Genomic DNA, 14,800 nt, shown 5'->3' on the forward strand with positions numbered 1-14,800 from the left:
TTATGTCCTGGGGAATTTCCTTAATTCATTTTATGGTTTTACTGTTGATTTTTTTAATATTGGCCATTGCAACTTTTCTTTTCTTTTCCTTTCCTTTCCTTTTCTTTCTTTTCTTTTCTTTCACACAGGATCTTGGCGTGTTGTCCAGGCTGGCCTCAAACTCCTGGGCTCAGGTAATCCTCTCACCTTGGCCTCCCAAAATGCCAGGATTACAGGCGTGCGCCACTGTATTTGGCGGCAACTTAATTTTTTTTTTTATTTTTCCTTTTAGAGGGCACCTAGCACTGAGCATTGCAACTTTTCATTTCCATGAACTTTTAAGAAAACTCTTAAAGACATGTTTAATTCTGTACACTTTCTATTGTTCTTTGATTGCTGTTTTTGAATAACAACAAGGAGTGTGCCTTAGCATTTTGATGGTATCCTCTTAATAGTCGCAATAACAGTCCCCTTGGTGCTCTGTATACTCTCAAGTCTTAAATGTTTTGTATGCAGCTGTACATTGACAGTTGAATGGTCTCGCTCCAAGTGGATCAGCAAGAACATAAAGAATCATTTAACTGGTACAGGCTGCGGCTTGTGAATTCCTTATTAACACCAAAGAAGATGTGTGAGACTCCATACTGAAACTAAAGATGACTTGTGAGTTCCACACTGAGATCAAATAAGTCTTTATGATGGTGACAGAGAGTGGTGTCAATGCCTAAAGTTTTGGTCAATCTCTGTAAATTGAGGGGCTGACCAAAAGGGGGAACTTAACTGTATCAGACATAATTTTGAGAAACATGGGTATGTGGATGGTAATGGAGGAAATGGGTGTAGATGAGATTGCCTAGGGAGAGTGAGAAGTAGGTTAGGTCTAAGCCTTGATGAGTTCCCAGCATTTCCAAGGTAGTTGAGGATACTGAAAATGAGTGGCCAGTGAGATAGAGGTAAAGCTAGAGACTGCCCAGGGGAGACGAAGTTTCAACAATGAGGAGGAGGTGTCAACATTGTCAGGTATTGCTGAGAGGTCAGATAAAACCAGAATTGAGCAAAATGGCCATTGGAAGCCTATGGTGCCCTCCGTAAGAGCTGTTTCACTGAAGTGGTAGAAACGGAAATCAGGCTGGGCACAGTGGCTCACTCCTGTAATCCCAGCACTTTGGGAGGCTGAGGTGGGCGGATCACCTGAGGTTAGGAGTTCGAGACCAGCCTGGCCAACATGGTGAAACCCTGTCTCTACTAAAAATACAAAAATTAGCCAGGTGTGGTGGCAGGCCCCTGTAATCCCAGCTACTCAGGAGGCTGAGGCAGGAGAATCGCTTGAGCCCCGGAGGCGGAGGTTGCAGTGAGCAGAGATCGAGCCACTGCACTCCAACCTGGGCGACAGAGCAAGACTCCGTTTCAAAAAAAAAAAAAAAAAAAGAAATGGAAATCAGGATGGTTTGGCTTTTATTATTTTAATAAAATAGCTACAGCAGGGAAATGGGGTACTTTTTTTCCCCCTTTTAAGATGAGACATAGCCAGGTGCGGTGGCTCACACCTGTAATCTCAACACTTTGAAAGGGAGGGTCGCTTGAGCTCAGGAGTTTGAGACCAGCCTAGGCAACATAGCAAGACCTTGTCTCTACTAAAATTCAAAAAAAATTAACTGGGCATGCTGGCACACACCTCTAGTCCCAGCTATTTGTGAAGCTGAGGCAGGAGGATCACACTTGAGCCCAGATGGGCGGGGCTGCAGTGAGCCTTGATAATGCCATTGCACTCCACGTTGGGCAACAGAGCAAGACTTTGTCTCAAAAATAAATACCCTCTCTCAAAAATAAATAATAAATATGGGAGGAGAGATTTGACTTTAGATTCCTCAAAGGGCAGGAGGAAAGAGAATTCCAAACAGTGATTCACCTTTAATGGGAGAAAGATCGCTTAATTTTACATGAGGGAGAAGAGGATTGGTGGAGATACAGTAGGTGAATAGTTTTTGTATGAGGAAGTTGAACATGTGTCATTCTAATAGCTTCCATTCTCTGTGAAGTAGAGGGCAAGGTCATCTACTGAGAGTTGGGAGAGGTCAAGAGAGATGAGGGGAGATTAGAAGAGCTCTCCTAGCAGAGAGTGGAAGAATGAATTGCTAAGAGAGATGAAGTAGGATTGTTAAGTAGTTTTGAGGGACCTGTTGAGATGTGCTTCCAGTTGGGTGTGATTTTCTCCAGTAGTGCTTTATTTCCCTGGGTACAGGCAGAGAGAAAAACAATAAGGCTCATGTAGGGTTTGTATTTTGTTGGACAAGTCAAACAGAAAAGTCAGAGGATGAGGGAGTTTAGAATGTTTGCAAAAGAGTTACTGAAACGATGAACCGCATAATCTAAGGTGGTAAGTGGGCGAATAGATAAGGAGGATGTGAATAGGTAAGGAGAAGAAAGAAATATCAGATTATTGATTATTGACGGTGACTCTCTAATACAGCTATTATGCCATTTTAACCGATTAAGAAACTAAGGCTTTAGAAAATTCATAATTTGCCCTAACTGTGCAGCTAGTAGGCAGTGGAAATGTGATTGGAACCAGAGTTCTTCTGACTCAATAGACTAAATGGATGTAAGGATGTAGTTGAAAGAAGGGTGAGCTAAATGTTGTGGAACCATGAGCTGTTTCTCTGGTTGATATCCCTCTCTGTAAGTGATAACATGGGTTACGCTGGATAAAACCTTGTGGTGATTGGTGACTTTCCTTTGTCCTTCCTCCTGTGGCTAGTCTGGCGAGTATCTGCCTTTCCTTTTCCTTTCTCATTGCTGCCACCTAACTTTAGGCTCTTCCCCTTACATCTGGGTAACTGAAATAAGATCACCTTTTTGTTCCCCTTCTGATTTACTTTGACCTAACATTATCTTTACTATTTTCTTTAAATTAATGTTTCATTAGTCTTATTCTACTCAGGAACTCTGTAGTTCCCCATTGCCTACGAAAAAAGTTGAGCCTCAGCCTTATATTCAGTGACTCTTCAATTGGATATTCAGTCCAGTTTTACTCCTCCTATGAGCCTTCTATGCCAGCTCCTTGGGTCTCTTGCCCTTTCATTGTCTCATCTCTGCACCCTTCTTTCTGTTTTTTATTCTTTTTTTTTTTTTGTACTTTTTTGGTTTTCTTTTTGGTTTCTTTTTTTGTTTTATTTATTAAACCTCCATCACACTTCATCCTATAGAGTTTTGAACCACAGCAAGGTGCAGTATCATCCTGCGGCTCTGGAGGAAGTGGCAGGGAGTCCAAAATGCCACCTTAGCTTCTTATCTGGGGCCACATGTATTTCTGCATCTGCTGCTTCCCGCACTCTTGCCCACAAGTGTCGCTTGTGGAAATAATTTGAGATTTACTGTCTGGCTGACCCTAGTTTCAATCTCTTTTCCACCATTTGCTAATCATTCTACCTTGGGCAAAACATAGTATTAAAAGAAAACTTCAGACAAGTTAAATTTGATGGAGTTTAATTGAGCAAAGAAAAAAAATGATCCACAAATTGGGCAGTCTCCAGAATCACCGCAGATTCAGAGAGACTCCAGGGGTGCCTCGTGGTCAGAACAAATTTATAGACAGAAAAGGTAAAGTGACCTACAGGAATCAGAATTGAGACATAGAAACAGTGAGATTGGTTACAGCTCGGCGTTTGCCTTATTTGAACACAGTTTGAACACTCAGCAGTCTATGAGTGGTTGAAGTATGGCCGCTGGGATTGGCCAACACTCAGCTGTTATTACAGATGCATACTACTAAGTTAGGTTTTCGATTTTGTCTGCCTATTAAGCTAGGTTACAGTTCATCCACAAGGACTCAAATATAAAAGTACGGAGTCCTTTTCAGGCCATATTTAGTTCGCTTTAGCAATTCCCCCCTTTTGGTCAGCCCCTCCATTTAGAGAGATTGACCAAAACTTTAGGCATTGACACCACTCTCTGTCACCATCATAAAGACTTATTTGGTCTCAATGTGGAACTCACAAGTCGTTTTTAGTTTCAGTATGGAGTCTCACACGTCTTCTTTGGTGTTAATAGGGAATTCACAAGTCACGACTTTGTACCAGCTAAATGATTCTTTATGTTCTTGCTGATCCAGTTGGAGTAAGACCATTCAACTGTCAATGTATAGCTGCATACAAAACATTTAAGACTTGAGAGTATACAGCGTGCCAAGGGGACTATTATTATGACTGTTAAGAGGACACCATCAAAATGCTAAGGTGTACTCCTTAATAAAAGTTCTTATGAAATGAACTGAACCAAATTAGCCAAGTTAAGGTTCAGACAATATAAGCAGTTCAGCAGTATTAGGGTCTGATTGGTCATAGTCTTCATTTGGAGTATGATAGTGATTAAGGATCATAGTTCGCTGTAAAGTAGCTTGACTTAAAGAGGTACTCATTTTCATTGTTACCTTGGTAATACAAGTCATAATAACTTGGAAACCTGCTAGAAGAGATATAAAGATTAGAAACCCTTGGAAAACCCAAGCTTGCCATTCACCACTTAGGATGCCTGCAAACCAACTGTTAGTTGCTCCTATAAACATATCATGGGTTCCTTTCTCTTGAGAGATTTCTTTATTGTACTTGGTGGCAGTGTCTAAGGAAACAGCAGTATCAGCCACCTTTTAAATTAAGCTTTCTGTAGTAGCAGAATCAAGGGAGGGATAAGTACAAAATTCAGTTTTGTTTAACACCAAACATAGGCCTCCAGCTTGAGCAAAAAGAAGATCTAAGACTGCATGATCTTCCATTAAGTGTTTTCGTTGAATATGTATGTTGTCATGTGCCTTTCTGAGAGTAGCTTCTACCCATCTGAAACCCTGGGAGGTCTGATTGGCTACAAAATCCAAGAATTTTCCCAATATACAAATTAGTTTTAAATTCCGTACAAATGGTACTTCACTACCACCAAGAGTGAGCCCCCAGGAACCCCAATGGAATCTTTCCCCGGTAGAAACTAGCTTATCCTCGTCTATTTCGAGGCTAGTGCTAATTTCAGTTATTGATCATTTTGGCCTCCAAGTATAAGGGCTATCATGAGAATTTTCAGGGGAAGCAATTCGAAAGGCAGGAGCAGGCCAGGCCAGATAACAAGAACCAAACCAACCAAGGAGGCAGAACAGAATATGCAGATTCTCCACAGACCCAATAGAGACCCTCAGGGGTTGGAAAAGGGGGCCACCTAGTTGTATTTGAGCAGGGATCATTCAGGTTTGTTCGACCATGAATCTGTAGCTCCTGAATAACATCCAGTGGGAAATTTACTTTTCTGTGGCCCCTTTATAGTGTGTTGTAAGGGTGTATAACCACATCTAGTAAAAAGAGACCCTACTGGATATACAAGCAATCACTCATACTAACATAAGTAATTCCCAAATCTTGAGTATGTGATGCCTGCAAGCACAATATACGTTTTGCAGGCATCACTTGGATTGGTTTTTTATATTTGGTGTGATTGACTTTATCAGTTGAAAAAGAGTGTTGTTTTAATGAGTGTAGGAAAGCAAGTACTAGTGATGTTTAGAGTATCAAGAATAGCTTTCCATTCTTCCCTTGGGGTTTCAGGGTGACTCATTGGGAAACGTGGAGGGGCACTGGCACCCATGGAATCATTTCCTGATTTTTTGGCATTAGGCCACAAACCCAACAGTTACCCTGGTTTTCCGCTAGAGCATAAGCTCGAGCCGAAGCCATCCACTGATTATGGTCCCATGGATTTTCATGTAAGGAAAAGGAAAGGATTAGGGAAAAAAATAAGGAAAACAGAAAAACACATAAGGCTTTCATGGTGGTAGAAAAGTCTTGATCTGTGATCTAGGGAAAGCTGTCTGTAACCAGGATGCTGTCTGCTTCTGGGAAGAGATTTCCCTGGTCAGCTTTACCTTAAAGTCTCCAACGGGTATATAGTACCAGGAGTCTGAGGGGTCCCTTCTGAATTGTGAGATGTGGACCCACGGTTCAAAGCCCTGAAGCTTCTCTGCACTGTGGGTGGTGAGAAGGACTTGGTATGGTCCCATCCAACGAGGTTCAAGAGTGATCTTCTTCTGATGTCATTTCCAGAAGGCCCAGTCTCCAAGTTCCAGACCATGGAGGGTTTGATTGTCCTCAGTTGGTGGATCTCGAAATGCTTCCTTTACCTGGTGGAAGTATACTTTGGCGTAATACATTAAAGCCTTGCAGTATTTAGTCATATCAGAGTTTAAGAGAGCAGGAGAAGCATGAGATGGTATTATTAGGGACATGGGCCTCCCAGTGACTATTTCATAAGGGGTCAATTTATGTTTTCCAACAGGATTGAATCTGATTGCCATTAAAACCAAAAGGTAGTACCTTTGGCCAAGGCAACTCAGTTCATTCAGTTAACTTGGCCAGTTTCAGTTTTCAAATGCCATTTGTTCTTTCAAGCTTTCCTGAAGACTGAGGGTAATAAGGACAATGGTAATGCAACTGTGTCAGTAACACTTTATTTAACTGCTTTATAACTTGCTCAGTAAAATGAGTTCCTCTATCGCTGGAGACTTTTAGAGGGATCCCCCATAAAGGAAAACATTTTCTAATAATTTCTTAGCTATGGTCACAGCATCAGCTTTCCTACATGGGAAGGCCTTTATCCAACCAGAAAACATGCAAACTATTACAAGAACATACTGATACCCTATTGAGGGTGGTAACTGAATGAAGTCCATCTGTAAATGTTCAAATGGTCCATCAGGTGGTGGAAATATACTGCCTCAAGTTTTTCTGGGATTATGAGTTTGACAAGTCAAGCATTGATTATAAGCCATTTTAGCAATTTCAGAATAGTCACCCCACCAGTATTTTTTCATAATTTGGATCACTTTGTCTGTTCCATGATGAGCTGTGGAGAGCTTTCAATAATGGAAGCTTCAAAGATTCAGGAAGGACCAGGCGGCCGTCTGGGCCCTCTGTGAGTCTTTGCTTCACGTTAAATTTACATCCTTTTAGATACCAGTTTTGTTTTTGCAAATCAGATGTGTTGCACTGTTTATTAAATAGGTCATCATAAGGAAATTGGCTTGGATTAATCTTACGGAGTTCATTCAGATTGCATATCTTGATGGTTTCAGCACTAGCTGAGCATAAAAATCTGCTAAAGCATTTCACGGATATTTGGGTTCATTTCTACAAGTATGAGCTTCAGTCTTAATAACAGCAATCTGCATTTGTAACAGGATAGCAGAAAGGAGCTCATCTGTTTGGAGTCCATTTTTGATGGGGATCCCACTAGAGGTGAGAAACCTTCGTAGTTTCCATATCATGCCAAAATCACATACTACTCCAAAAGCATGTCTACTATCCATCAATATTTACTGACTTGTCCTTAGCTGTATGACATGTTCAGGTAAGGGCAGAAAGTTCTGCAGGTTGGGCTGACTTGACTTGAAGAGTTCCCTTCTCTATTAACTCATTTTGGGTGGTAACAGCATATCCTGCCTGATATTTTTTTTTCTGAGTTTTTGGCATAGGACCGTTAATTCAGGATTATCCAGTGGAGTATCTTGTATAGCAACACGAGGGGCCACTATTTCTGATACTACACTCACACCGTTGTGGTCTTCACCATCATCAGGCAGAGATAACAGTAGCAGGATTAAGTAGATTACAGCCTTTTAGATGAAGATAAGAAGGAGATAGGAGAAGTAATTCATAAGATGTTAGTCTACTCGCTGAAAAATGCTGGGTTTGATTGGAATTTAATAGACTTTCCACAGCGTGTGGGACTTGCAAATTAAGTTCATTTCCTAAAACCAGATCTGATGAAGCTTCTACCAGCTTGGCTGCGCTACTGCTTTTAAACAATTAGGATATGCCTTAGAGACTGGGCCTAATTGCAGGCTATAGTATGCAGTGGTCCTGTGTTTAGCACCGTGTTCCTGATTGTTACATTCATGAACAAACAAAGTGAAAGGTTTAGTGTAATTTGGAAGTCCTAAAGCTGGGGGCTGTTGTAAGGCCAACTTCATTTGGCTAAAAGCCTGCTCATGACTATCTTCCCAAGGTAAAGGCTCTGGTACAGCATTTTTAGTGAGCTCATACAGTGGTGAAGCTATTAAGGAAAAATTTGGAACCCAGGATCTGCAATATCCTGCAAGCCTAAGAAAGCCTTTTGTCTTTTGGTTGCAGGTCGAGGAAAACTTTAAATAGGTTTTATCCTCTCAGGTAAGAGGGAAATCCCTTCAGCAGCCAAGTCATGTCCCAAATAGTGGACTTTTTCTTTTGAAAATTGAAGTTTTGGCCAGGCATGGTGGCTAATGCCTGTAATCCCAGCACTTTGGGAGGCTGAGGCAGGCGGATCACCTGAGGTCGGGAGTTCAAGGACAGCCTGACCAACATGGAGAAACCCTGTCCTTACTAAAAATACAAAATTAGCCAGGCATGGTGGCGCATGCCTGTAATCCCAGCTACTCGGGAGGCTGAGGCAGGAGAATCGCTTGAACCCGGGAGATGGAGGTTGCGGTGAGCCAGTATCACACCATTGCACTCCAGCCTGGGCAACAAGAGTGAAACTCCATCTCAAAAAAAAAAAAGAAAGAAAGAAAGAAAAGAAAAAATTGAAGTTTTTCCATTGAAGCCCTGTGACCTTTATATGCAAGTTGCTGTAAAAGGTAAACTGAGTCAATTTCCGGGCACTCCTTAATAGGAGAGCATAACAATAAGTTATCTACATACTGAATGAAAGTAGAATTTTGAGGAAACTGTAGTGTCATTAACTCCTGATGCAGTGCCTGGGGAAAATATGAAGGGGCTTCAGTAAACCCTTGTGGCATTACACTCCAGGTGTATTGCTGATTTTCCCAAGTAAAGGCAAACAAGTATTGACTTTCTTTATGGAATGCTAGAGAAGGCTGAGCCAAGATCTATTACTGTGGACAACTTGGAATCAGTGGGTACATTAGGTTATAAAGTATTAGGATTTGGGACTACAGGAAATCTTGGTATTACAATTTTATTAATTGCCTGTAAATCTGGAACAAATCTCCAGCCTCATCCATTTTGTTTTTTAACTGGTAGGATTGGAGTGTTACAGGGGCTGGTGCATGGAATTATGAGTCCTTGTTTAATTAAATCTTCTACAATTGGTGAGAGCCCTTAAATTGCTTCAGGTTTTAGTGGATATTGTGGTAATTAGGCAAAGGTTTAGAATGATCTGTTAGTACTTTTATAGGTTCTACACTTTTAATTCTTCCTATATCAGTTGGGAAGAGGCCCATAAACATTAGGTATTTTCGAAAGATCAGGGGTATTACAGGCTTGAGTTTCGCTCTTATCAATTTCTGCCTGTAGACAGCATAACAATTCTAGTTCAGGAGAATCAGGAAAACTCTTAAGATTATTTCTGTTTCTGAGGAAAATTTTAGGTGCCCTTTTAGCTTTGAAAGTAAATCTTGCCCTACCAAGTTTACTGGAACAGTATCACATAGTAAAAAACTGTGTTTTTCTGAAAGGGGACTCAGAGTTAATTGGATGGATTCAGATATGGGAACCTCTTGAACTTGATTTGAAACCCCTGTCACAGAAATGACCTTTTTACTCTGAGGGATTTGTTGGCTTATTAAGGTGGGGTTTATGGTAGATAGAGTAGCCCTGGTATCCATAAGGACTATACACAACTCCCTATTTATTTTAACCTCTGTTTCCCCATGTTCCTTTAAAGGTATTACGGGGAGCAATCCACTGGAGAATCCCTTAGAGCCTCCTTTAAGTTGAATATTGTCAGGAGGACTAAGGTCTCTTGGGCTCCCTCTAGTGGTGAAACAGTTTGGCCTAGAGGGAGGTTTATCAGCCGACAATCCCTTTTCCAGTGCCCCGGTTGTTTGCAATACAGGCAGACATCTTGGGGTAAAGAACTTCTTGTTCTAGGACCTCTTGATGTGATTTTTTTAATATATAATTTAAAAAATATTTTCCAAAGTGTGACTTAAAAAAAATTTTTTTTATTATACTTTAAGTTTTAGGGTACATGTGCACAACGTGCAGGTTTGTTACATATGTATGCATGTGCCATGTTGGTGTGCTGCACCCATTAACTCGTCATTTACATTAGGTATATCTCCTAATGCTATCCCTCCCCCCTCCCCCCACCCCACAACAGGCCCCAGTGTGTGATGTTCCCCTTCCTGTGTCCAAGTGTTCTCACTGTTCAATTCCCACCTACGAGTGAGAACATGCGGTGTTTGGTTTTTTGTCCTTGTGATAGTTTGCTCAGAATTATGGTTTCCAGCTTCATCCATGTCCCTACAAAGGACATTAACTCATCATTTTTTATGGCTCCATAGTATCCCATGGTGTATATGTGCCACATTTTCTTAATCCAGTCTATCATTGTTGGACATTGGGGTTGGTTCCAAATCTTTGCTATTGTGAATAGTGCTGCAGTAAACATACATGTGCATGTGTCTTTATAGCAGCATGATTTATAATCCTTTGGGTATATACCCCGTAATGGGATGGCTGGGTCAAATGGTATTTCTAGTTCTAGATCCCTGAGGAATTGCCACACTGACTTCCACAATGGTTGAACTAGTTTACAGTCCCACCAACAGTGTAAAAGTGTTCCTATTTCTCCACATCCTCTCCAGCACCTGTTGTTTCCTGACTTTTTAATGATTGCCATTCTAACTGGTGTGAGATGGTATCTCATTGTGGTTTTGATTTGCATTTCTCTGATGGCCAGTGATGATGAGCATTTTTTCATGTCTGTTGGCTGCATAAATGTCTTCTTTTGAGAAGTGTCTGTTCATATCCTTCACCCACTTGTTGATGGGGTTGTTTGTTTTTCTCTTGTAAGTTTGTTTGAGTTCTTTGTAGATGCTGGATATTAGCCCTTTGTCAGATGAGAAGTTTCAGAAATTTTCTCCCATTCTGTAGGTTGCCTGTTCACTCTGATGGTAGTTTCTTTTGCTGTGCAGAAGCTCTTTAGTTTAATGAGATCCCATTTGTCAATTTTGGCTTTTGTTGCCATTGCTTTTGGTGTTTTAGACATGAAGTCCTTGGCCATACCTGTGTCCTGAATGGTATTGCCTAGGTTTTCTTCTAGGATTTTTATGGTTTTAGGTCTAAATTAAGTCTTTAATCTATCTTGAATTAATTTTTGTATAAGGTGTAAGGAAGGGATCCAGTTTCAGCTTTCTACATATGGCTAGCCAGTTTTCCCAGCACCATTTATTAAATAGGGAATCGTTTCCCCATTTCTTGTTTTTGTCAGGTTTGTCAAAGATCAGATAGTTGTAGATATGCGGCGTTATTTCTGAGGGCTCTGTTCTGTTCCATTGGCCTATATCTCTGTTTTGGTACCAGTACCATGCTGTTTTGGTGACTGTAGCCTTGTAGTATAGTTTGAAGTCAGGTAGCGTGATGCCTCCAGCTTTGTTCTTTGGCTTAGGATTGACTTGGCAATGCAGGCTCTTTTTTGGTTCCATATGAACTTTAAAGTAGTTTTTTCCAATTCTGTGAAGAAAGTCTTTGGTAGCTTGATGGGGATGGCATTGAATCTATAAATTACCCTGGGCAGTATGGCCATTTTCACGATATTGATTCTTCCTACCCATGAGCATGGAATGTTCTTCCATTTGTTTGTATCCTCTTTTATTTCGTTGAGCAGTGGTTTGTAGTTCTCCTTGAAGAGGTCCTTCACATCCCTTGTAAGTTGGATTCGTAGGTATTTTATTCTCTTTGACGCAATTGTGAATGAGAGTTCACTCATGATTTGGCTCTCTGTCTGTTATTGGTATATAAGAATGCTCTCTTTTGTTCTTTGTTAGTTTTGCTAGCGGTCTATCAATTTTGTTGATCTTTTCAAAAAACCAGTTACTGGGTTCATTGATTTTTTGAAGGGTTTTTTGTGTCTCTATCTCCTTCAGTTCTGCTCTGGTCTTAATTATTTCTTGCCTTCTGCTGGCTTTTGAATGTGTTTGCTCTTGCTTCTCTAGTTCTTTTAATTGTGACGTTAGAGTGTCAATTTTAGATCTTTCCTGCTTTCTCTTGTGGGCATTCAGTGCTATAAATTTCCCTCTACACACTGCTTTGAATGTGTCCCAGAGATTCTGGTATGTTGTGTCTTTGTTCTCATTGGTTTCAAAGAACATCTTTACTTCTGCCTTCATTTCGTTATGTACCCAGTAGTCATTCAGGAGCAGGTTGTTCAGTCTCCATGTAGTCGAGCAGTTTTGAGTGAGTTGATTAATCCTGAGTTCTAGTTTGATTCCACTGTGGTCTGAGAGACAGTTTGTTATAATTTGTATTCTTTTTACATTTTCTGAGGAGTGCTTTATTTCCAACTATGTGGTCAATTTTGGAATAAGTGCAATGTGGTGCTAAGAAGAATGTATATTCTGTTGATTTGGGGTGGAGAGTTCTGTAGATGTGTATTAGGTCCGCTTGGTGCAGAGCTGAGTTGAATTCCTGGATATCCTTGTTAACTTTCTGTCTCGTTGGTCTGTCTAATGTTGACAGTGGGGTGTTAAAGTCTCCCATTATTATTGTGTGGGAGTCTGAGTCTCTTCGTAGGTCTCTAAGGACTTGCTTTATGAATCTGGGTGCTCCTGTATTGGGTGCATATATATTTAGGATAGTTAGCTCTTCTTGTTGAATTGATCCCTTTACCATTATGTAATGGCCTTCTTTGTCTCTTTTGATCTTTGTTGGTTTAAAGTCTGTTTTACCAGAGACTAGGATTGAAACCCCTGCCTTTTTTTGTTTTCCATTTGCTTGGTAGATCTTCCTCCATCCCTTTATTTTGAGCCTATGTGTGTCTCTGCATGTGAGATGGGTTTCCTGAATACAGCACACTGATGGGTCTTGACTCTTTATCCAATTTGCCAGTCTGTGTCTTTTAATTGGAGCATTTAGCCCATTTACATTTAAAGTTAATATTGTTATGTGTGAATTTGATCCTGTCATTCTCTCAACATTTGCTTGTCTGTAAAGGATTTTATTTCTCCTTCACTTATGAAGCTTAGTTTGGCTGGATATGAAATTCTAGGTTGAAAATTCTTTTCTTTAAGAATGTTGAATATTGGCCTCCACTCTCTTCTGGCTTGTAGAGTTTCTGCCGAGATATCAGCTGTTGGTCTGATGGGCTTCCCTTTGTGGGTAACCTGACCTTTCTCTCTAGCTGCCCTTAACATTTTTTCCTTCATTTCAACTTTGGTGAATCTGACAATTATGTGTCTTGGAGTTGCTCTTTTCGAGGAGTATCTTTGTGGCATTCTCTGTGTTTCCTGAATTTGAATGTTGGCCTGCCTTGCTAGATTGGGGAAGTTCTCCTAGATAATATCCTGCAGAGTGTTTTCCAACTTGGTTCCATTTTTCCCGTCACTTTCAGGTACACCAGTCAGACGTAGATTTGGTCTTTTCACATAGTCCCATATTTCTTGGAGGCTTTGTTCGTTTCTTTTTATTCTTTTTTCTCTAAACTTCTCTTCCCGCTTCATTTCATTGATTTGATCTTCCATCACTGATACCCTTTCTTCCAGTTGATCGAATCGGCTACTGAGGCTTGTGCATCCGTCACGTAGTTCTCGTGCCTTGGTTTTCAGCTCCATCAGGTCCTTTAAGGACTTCTCTGCATTAGTTATTCTAGTTAGCCGTTCGTCTAATTTTTTTCAAGATTTTTAACTTCTTTGCCATGGGTTCGAACTTCCTCCTTTAGCTCGGATAGTTTGATTGTCTGAAGCCTTCTTCTCAGCTCGTCAAAGTCATTCTCTGTCCAGCTTTGTTCTGTTGCTGGTGAGGAGCTGCATTCCTTTGGAGGAGGAGAGGTGCTCTGATTTTTAGAATTTTCAGTATTTTTGCTCTGTTTCTTCCCCATCTTTGTGGTTTTGTCTACCTTTGGTCTTTGATGATGGTGATGTACAGATGGGTTTTTGGTGTGGATGTCCTTTCTGTTTGTTAGTTTTCCTTCTAACAGTCAGGACCCTCAGCTGCAGGTCTGTTGGAGTTTGCTGGAGGTCCACTCCAGACCATGTTTGCCTGGGTATCAGCAGCGGAGGCTGCAGAACAGCGAATATTGGTGAACAGCAGATGTTGCTGCCTGATCGTTCCTCTGGAAGTTTTGTCTCAGAGGGGTACCCGGCCATGTGAGGTGTCAGTCTGCCCCTACTTGGGGGTGCCTCCCAGTTAGGCTATTCGGGGGTCAGGGACCCACTTGAGGAAGCAGTCTGTCTGTTCTCAGATCTCAAGCTGCGTGCTGGGAGAACCACTACTCTCTTCCAAGCTGTCAGACAGGGACATTTAAGTCTGCAGAGGTTTCTGCTGCCTTTTGTTCGGCTATGCCCTGCCCGCAGAGGTGGAGTCTACAGAGGAAGGCAGGCCTCCTTGAGCTGCAGTGGGCTCCACCCAGTTCGAGCTTCCTGGCTGCTTTGTTTACCTGCTCAAGCCTCAGCAATGGCAGGCACCCCTCCCCCAGCTTTGCTGCCACCTTGCAGTTTGATCTCAGACTGCTGTGCTAGCAATGAGCGAGGCTCCATGGGCATAGGACCCTCTGAGCCAGGCGCGGGATATAGTCTCCTGGTGTGCCGTTTGCTACGACCATCAGAAAAGCGCAGTATTAGGGTGGGAGTGACCCAATTTTCCAGGTGCTGTCTGTCACCCCTTTCCTTGGCTAGGAAAGGGAATTCCCTGACCCCTTGCGCTTCCTGGGTGAGGCGATGCCTCGCCCTGCTTTGGCTCATGCTCAGTGCGCTGCACCCACTGTCCTGCACCCACTGTCTGACAGTCCCCAGTGAGATGAACCCAGTACCTCAGTTGGAAATGCAGAAATCACCCGTCTTCTGCATCGC

The 14,800-nt window shown here is 41.6% G+C and overlaps 1 protein-coding gene across 7 annotated transcripts in view; it reads left to right on the forward strand.

The window, feature by feature from the left end:
• Nucleotides 1–14,800, forward strand: part of OPA1 (OPA1 mitochondrial dynamin like GTPase) — a 104,616-nt gene that overhangs the window by 3,111 nt on the left and 86,705 nt on the right. For 3 of the 7 annotated variants that reach the window (XM_063807437.1, XM_063807438.1, XM_063807436.1), the window contains exon 2: nucleotides 7,193–7,250. The exons of the other annotated variants lie outside the window; for them this stretch is intronic. The gene's annotated coding sequence lies outside the window, so the exon portion shown is untranslated. The remainder of the gene's footprint in view (nucleotides 1–7,192; nucleotides 7,251–14,800) is intronic. 7 annotated transcript variants of the gene reach the window in all.

The sequence above is a fragment of the Pan troglodytes genome, chromosome 2 (assembly GCF_028858775.2).
Source record: "Pan troglodytes isolate AG18354 chromosome 2, NHGRI_mPanTro3-v2.0_pri, whole genome shotgun sequence".
Taxonomy (NCBI): Eukaryota; Metazoa; Chordata; class Mammalia; order Primates; family Hominidae; genus Pan; species Pan troglodytes.